This window comes from Sinocyclocheilus rhinocerous, unplaced genomic scaffold, assembly GCF_001515625.1.
Source record: "Sinocyclocheilus rhinocerous isolate Xijiao unplaced genomic scaffold, SAMN03320098_v1.1 scaffold3879, whole genome shotgun sequence".
NCBI lineage: Eukaryota > Metazoa > Chordata > Actinopteri > Cypriniformes > Cyprinidae > Sinocyclocheilus > Sinocyclocheilus rhinocerous.
In genome coordinates this window covers 1-6,969 of record NW_015631007.1, presented here as the reverse complement: position 1 = coordinate 6,969, position 6,969 = coordinate 1, and the positions used below count along the sequence as shown (strand labels likewise).

At 47.8% G+C, this 6,969-nt stretch overlaps 2 long non-coding RNA genes across 2 annotated transcripts; one reads left to right on the top strand and one right to left on the bottom strand.

Annotated features, from left to right (window-relative positions):
- Positions 1-453: 453 nt before the first annotated feature.
- Positions 454-4,546, top strand: LOC107741026 (uncharacterized). Its single transcript, XR_001640147.1, has 3 exons — positions 454-753; positions 4,247-4,249; positions 4,534-4,546. It is a non-coding gene; the product is annotated as an uncharacterized LOC107741026 (long non-coding RNA).
- On the bottom strand, positions 582-1,108 carry LOC107741027 (uncharacterized). Its single transcript, XR_001640148.1, has 2 exons — positions 1,060-1,108; positions 582-852 (listed from the first exon to the last, which is right to left on the bottom strand). It is a non-coding gene; the product is annotated as an uncharacterized LOC107741027 (long non-coding RNA).
- Positions 4,547-6,969: the final 2,423 nt, after the last annotated feature.

The following is a 6,969-nucleotide window of genomic DNA, read 5'->3' as shown; positions in this document are numbered from 1 at the left end:
TTCATTCTTATTCTGAGGTCACCGTAGCCGTACGGATCCAGTCAGTCCAGATGGTGGATCAGCACCTAGAGACGACCTATACAACCCTGAATGTCAGCAGAGACCATGTCAACTAGATATGCCCCAGAGACAGATCCCCTGTGAAGACCTCATCACCTCGACGACCATCGGCACAAGACCACGGGAACCAGACATATAGGGCCCTATTTTAACGATCTAAGCGGAAGGTCTAAAGCGCACGGCGCAGGTGCACTTAGGGCGTGTCCAAATCCACTTTTGCTAGTTTAACGACGGGAAAAACGGTCGCCGTGCCCGGCACATGGTCTAAAAGGGATGTCCCTATTCTCTTAATGAGTAACGGGTGTGTTTTGGGCATAACGAGCAATAAACCAGAAGATTATCCTATTTAAATCAATGTGATTAATGAGTTAGGTCAAAAGTAATAAAGTAAGGGCTGACTGAACACCTCTAAGTCAGAATCCCGCCTAAACATAACCATACCGCAGCGCCGCGGGAATTTGATTGGCCTGGGATAGCCGGTCGACCCCCCCGGGGCCGGCCGGTGTGGAGAGCCGTTCGTGACTGGACCGGGGTGCGGCCGAACGAGTGCCGCCCCTCTCTGGAGACGCACCGCATGTTTGTGGAGAACCCGGTGCTAAATGACTCGTAGACGACCTGATTCTGGGTCAGGGTTTCGTGCGTGGCGGAGCAGCTCACTCGCTGCGATCCATTGAAAGTCATCCCTCGATCCAAGTTTTTGTCGGCCACCCGGGCGGCCTCGGTTTGACCCCCCCGCCGGTGTCCCGGGGGTACCAGTGGCCGGGGCGGGCGGGCGGACGACCGGCCCAAAACCTAAGTCGATGGGGGGTGACCAGTGGCGGGGAAAGCACCGGGGGCCTCTCCGGAGAGGCGGCCCCCCAGCAAGGGGAGAGTCGAAGGCGGGTAGGGCCTTGGCGGCGCCAGACTCCCCCCTCCCGGAAGTCCGAGGGCGAGGCGGCCAGAACCTAAGTCGATGAGGGGTGACCAGTGGCCGGGGCGGGCAGACGACCGGCCCAAAACCTAAGTCGATGAGGGGGTGACCAGTGGCCGGGGCAGGCGGACAACCGGCCCAAAACCTAAGTCGATGAGGGGTGACCAGTGGTAAATCCCCGGCGGGGTGACCAGTGGCTGGGTTCTCCGGAGGGGGCGGTTGGCCGGGTCAGTGACCCGGGCTTAAGTGTGGGATGCCCGGGTTCGGCAGGTGGACGGGTAGGGGGTCCCTCCTGGAGGTCCAGGGGGGCCCTCGGAGAAAAGGCGTCCGGGGAGGAGAGAGAACGAGGTGGGCAGGGGGGGGGTGCAGCAGAGTCCCTCCCTCAGGCCGGAGTCGTGGTTCCCTCGGTCGGGTAGAGGGGGGTCTGCAGGGTGTCCCCCTCATGCCTGCGTCTGCGGTTCCCCGAGGCGGGCACGCAGACTCCCCCCCACGACCCTGGAAGTCTGAGGCGAGGCTGCCAGAACCTAAGTCGATGAGGGGTGACCAGTGGTAAATCCCCGGCGGGGTGACCAGTGGCTTGGTTCTACGGAGGGGCCGGTTGGCCGGGTCAGTAACCCGGGCTTAAGTGTGGGATGCCCGGGTTCGGCAGGTGGACGGGTAGGGGGCTGCATTCCCAAAGCGGGTGGTAAACTCCATCTAAGGCTAAATACTGGCACGAGACCGATAGTCAACAAGTACCGTGAGGGAAAGTTGAAAAGAACTTTGAAGAGAGAGTTCAAGAGGGCGTGAAACCGTTAAGAGGTAAACGGGTGGGGTCCGCACGGTCTGCCCGGAGGATTCAACCCGGCGGGTCAGGTCGGCCCGGTCTGGGCGCGTGGATCCCCTTGGGTGGGGACCGCCGTCTGGCCGGTGGCTCGGCCGCACTTCTTCCAAGGCGGTGCGCCGCGACCGGCTCCGGTTTGGCCAGGAAGGGTCAGGGGGCGAAGGTGGCTCGCGGCCCCCGGGTCGCGAGCTTTACAGAGCCCTCCCGCCCCGACTTTGCCGCTTACCTGTCTGGACTCATCTACTGGCCTGGAGCAAACTGCAGGCTGGAACTGGATAGCGTTCGCTTCTGGATCCTGTGATGGGAGTTCGGTGGCGGTGCTGTCTGGCCCAGTTTTGCAACCTTCTTACCCTCCGCCAAACGGCTGATGGTTTTCAACGAATTCCATCTTCCGGTTAAAAACAGCCTCTGAGTAACTGGTTGGTGCTGGGTGTGCCAACTAAATTGAAAACCTTGTCTCTGATATGTATAGAAAAGTGATGGGCAGGTTTGTTGGTTAAATCCTTGGGACTGCGGGTCTGGGTACAAAGGCGGCCCTCCAGTCCCTCGGTCGCCTTGAGCCTGTTACAGCCTCCTATACAAAGCCAATCACCGGGTGGCCGGTTTTTGGAAGTCCGCAAGGATTCGAGCTGAGTGAGCCGGTGCAGTGATCCCATATAACTCGAGGGGGCCCCCCGCGGGAGGGTGGCCTCGCAGCCTGAAATCGCCCCACACACCTGCTACCTGGGGCGGCCTCCAGGCTGGTCCGGGTGGTGTGGATATCAAGAAGGGGAGCCTTTCGCGGGATGGGTGGTCTCCGACCTGAAAACCTCCGAGATGGATGGGTAAAGCTGGCTGGTCCGCAAAGCCTCCCTTCTTTAGGGAGTGCCGGATGTAATCTCGCCCGGGGGGGGCAGTCCTGGCTGTCCTCCTGGTGGGTTGTGCCCAGGTCGCGGTGGGGGAAAGGGGTTGGGTAGGGGCTTGGGCTCCGAAGCGGGGTCAGTCGGGACTTGGCCCCTCCTCTCTGGTGCGGTGAGGCGTGAGAGTGTAACCCCTCAACAGATAAGTTCAGGCCGTCCGATCGGTGCGGGGTTTGGGCGGGCTCTGCGGGGCCTTCCTTCCCCCGGTTCTGCCTTGTTTGTTTTCTCTCGTTTCAGGTGCGGTCCGCTGGGTGGTCGGTCCAGGGCGGTGGGCCCCTTCTTGTAGTGATTAAGCTGGATCGGGGAATCATACGGCGTCTCCCTGCAGTCCCTGCAGCTGTGTACGTTTGATGCTTAAAAAGATCCCTCGTCATGCGCGTGATCCTATGGGTGGCGTCCCAAAAAATACAATCTGGTGAGTATTTTATCCAAATTTAGCTTGTCAAAATGATAATGACTGTCCCGTTATTATTATTATTATTATTATTATTATTATTATTATTATTATTATTATTATTATTATTATTATTATTATTATTATTATTATTATTATTATTATTATTATTATTATTATTATTATTATTATTATTATTATTATTAAAATGTATTTGAAAAGGGACCATGTACAATTATAACATAAATGTTTCCATTTCATGCATTGTACCGTATTTAGCCGAAGGCTAGTTTTCATCCGCAGTCCCTTGGCAGGTAATCGTAATCATAGATAGACATAAAAACATAAGACAACTAGCACATACAATACATTAATACTTATATTTAATAGTTATAGTTATAATACGTTTGGGGAACAGAAGATTGTAATTTTGAAGAAAATTACTAATTGAATGTATAAATCCCAAATGAATCATATTTTTGATCACTTTTTATACATTTAATATAGAGGGAAAGTTAAAAGTGTCTGGGTAAGGGACAATAAAAAAAAGATTTCTTAGCAAATGTAACATTTCTTGACTCCTAAGCATTAGGAGAAATGTGTATAAATAAAATAATAAGTAATTCATTCTGTGCAGGACTGATGATTGTAATGCAGTTTGATGATCTTTTTGTGTCAGTCTGTAATACTGGACACACAGTCCACACACAACATCTCATCCATTCAGAGCAGCTTCAGAAAACTGACACTAAACAGAACTAGACTGAAAAGTTTGTAGACAAACTTTAAGTTGGCTTGAAAAAGCATAGCTAGAAAGTTTGAAAAAGTTTTAAAAGTTTGCAGTCTGAAAGTGTTTAGTTTGAAGTAGTTTGAAACTTAAAATAGTTTTTAAAGATTAAAGTTTGAATGTTTTCAAGGAAATACAGTCTATCAGGAAAAACAGAGAGGTATAAAACATATTGCTAGGGTACCTGGGGTGGTTGCTAGGCTGTTTCTAGCATGATTAGCATGTTTCTAGCATGATTAGCACGTTGCTAGCACAATTAGCATGTTACTAGCATGTTGCTAACATGATTAGCATGTTACTAGCATGTTTCTAACATGGTTAGCATATTGCTAGCATGATTATCAAGTTTCTGGCATGTTTCTAGCATGATTAGAATGTTACTAGCATGTTGTTAACATTTTGTTAACATGATTAGCAAGTTACTAGCATGTTTCTAGCATGATTAGCAAGTTACAAGCATGTTGTTAGCATGATTAGCAAGTTACTAGCATGTTTCTAGCATGATTAGCATGATGCTAGCATGTTAACATGATTAACAAGTTACTAGCATGATGTTAACGTGATTAGCATGTTAATAGCTTGTTGCTAGCATGATTCTAGCATGATTAGCATGTTGTGAGAGGCTTTGATGTTGTGACAGAACAGGATGAAGGTGATGAGCAGGTAGTCTATGTGGGACTTGTGAACAGGCAGGAAGACCAGGGGAACATTGTACTGGAAGTAGGGCCGTTTCTAACCAATTTGATGCCCTAGGCGAAATCCCTATTGCCCCCCCCCAAATTATATATATATATATATATATATAATTTGGGGGGGGGCAATAGGGATTTCGCCTAGGGCATCAAATTGGTTAGAAACGGCCCTACTTCCAGTACAATGTTCCCCTGGTCTTCCTGCCTGTTCACAAGTCCCACATAGACTACCTGCTCATCACCTTCATCCTGTTCTGTCACAACATCAAAGCCTCTCACAACATGCTAATCATGCTAGAATCATGCTAGCAACAAGCTATTAACATGCTAATCACGTTAACATCATGCTAGTAACTTGTTAATCATGTTAACATGCTAGCATCATGCTAGTAACATGCTAATCATGCTAGAACCATGTTAACAACATGACAGTAACTTGCTAATAATGCTAACAACAAGATAGTAACTTCCTAATCATGTTAGAAGTAAATAACAACATGCTAGTAACTTGATTATCATGTCAGAAACATGCTAGCAACTTGCTAAACATGCTAGAAACATGGTAGCATCATGCATGTAATATGCTAATCATGTTAGAATAATGCTAGTGACATGCTAATCATGCTAGAATCATGTTAGAAACATGTTAGTGACTTGCTAATCATGATAACAACATGCTAGTAACTTGCTAATCATACCAACAAAATGTTAACAACATGCTAGTAACATTCTAACCATGCTAGAAACATGCCAGAAACTTGATAATCATGCTAGCAATATGCTAGCAACTTGTTAAACTTTGTTAAACATGCTACCATCATGCTAGTAACATGCTAATCATGCTAGAATAATGCTAGCAACATGATATTAACATGCTAATCATGTTAACATCATGCTAGTAACATGCACTGCCCTATATCTTGCATTTTTAAACCCAAAAATGCTGTGTGAACAGCCCCTAATGGCATACTCTCTAAGCAGGCACTTCTTATGAATAAGTACTTACTATTTTGCGTGACTGAAGAAAGTATGAATGCACTTGATGTACATGTACATAGTATACATACTATGAATGTGTGTAGTATGAATGTTATCCAGACGGCTACATACATAGTTATGTTGTCATTGTCATGTGACCTAACAGTGTCAGTTGCGTCGCTTCACTGCCATTCACAAATCCTCTCCCATGGCCTCATGGGATAGTAAAGTGTCCATCTGATGCGCACTTTTTCACCTACTGTTTTAAGAATACTTTGAATTTAGACATAAATACAGTTTTTCACCTACTTTTTTGCCTAAATAGCAGAGTAGTAGGCATATTGAGATGCAGCCTAGCTTTTAAAGTGATTTTGCATGTTTAGACACTTAAAAGGTCCAGTCCCCGTGCATTATAATTGCATGGAAATGAATGACCTGCACATTCTTTAGAATTTCAAGAAAGTCATACGAGTTTGGAACAACATGGTGTAAATAAATGACCTAAATGCTAATCCGTGAATATTCAGACACACTTTCCCGCTCTCTGTGTGTGCGTCTACACGCTGTGTGTCACCTGTGAAAATATCGTTTGAGTTTTCTGCATTACTCGCATATGGCAGCAGCAGACAGACTCGTGGTGCCACACGCTGCGATGCCAACAGTTTTCTGTCTCACTCTCCATCTCTCTCTCTTTTTACCAGTTACTCTCGCTCTCTCTCTCTCTTCTTGCTGTTCACAGCTCTCCTGCAGCATCTGGCTCAGAGACGGATGACGAACAAGTCTGTGTTCTATTTGTGAACGCTTTGCTCTGTGTCATGCTGTCGTCTTCCGATTGTGAAGTATTTTTAACTTTTGATGATGATGTTTATTTATAAGCCAGTCATGTAATTTATGCAAGCACACAAACGCAGGTGTGAATGCTGGGTCAGTGCAGTGTTGTACAGTACATACTTAATATGCGCTGTTAGGGCTGGGTATCGAGTTCGATACTTTTTAGGCACCGACCGAATTGCCTCGATACCATCGAGTATCGAAAAACGTCTCGTCGTTCGGTACCAAATTTCGATACCTAAGGGGTTAATCTCATCAGCGTCAGTGAGCCAATAAAGGCCCGGGTATACTTCACTTTCCGCGTTCCGTTCAGTCTCGCGCTCAGCCGTGTCCACACAGCTTTCAAAGTATACTCAACCGCGGATGAGTGCGGACGGACGAGCTCGACACAGGTGCAGTTTGACTTGCGCTCTGTCTCTACTTTCACCTCGCGCATGCGCTGTTGTACTCGGACAGTCCACGCGGTCTCAAAAAATTGCCTGCAAGCGGACGAGGTGTGCGGCTGTCTGCGAGCCCTCCTGATGACGAAAATGACGTGACGCGGACAGCCGAAGTATACTTTGGCCTTAAAGGGATAGTTCACCCAAAAATGAAA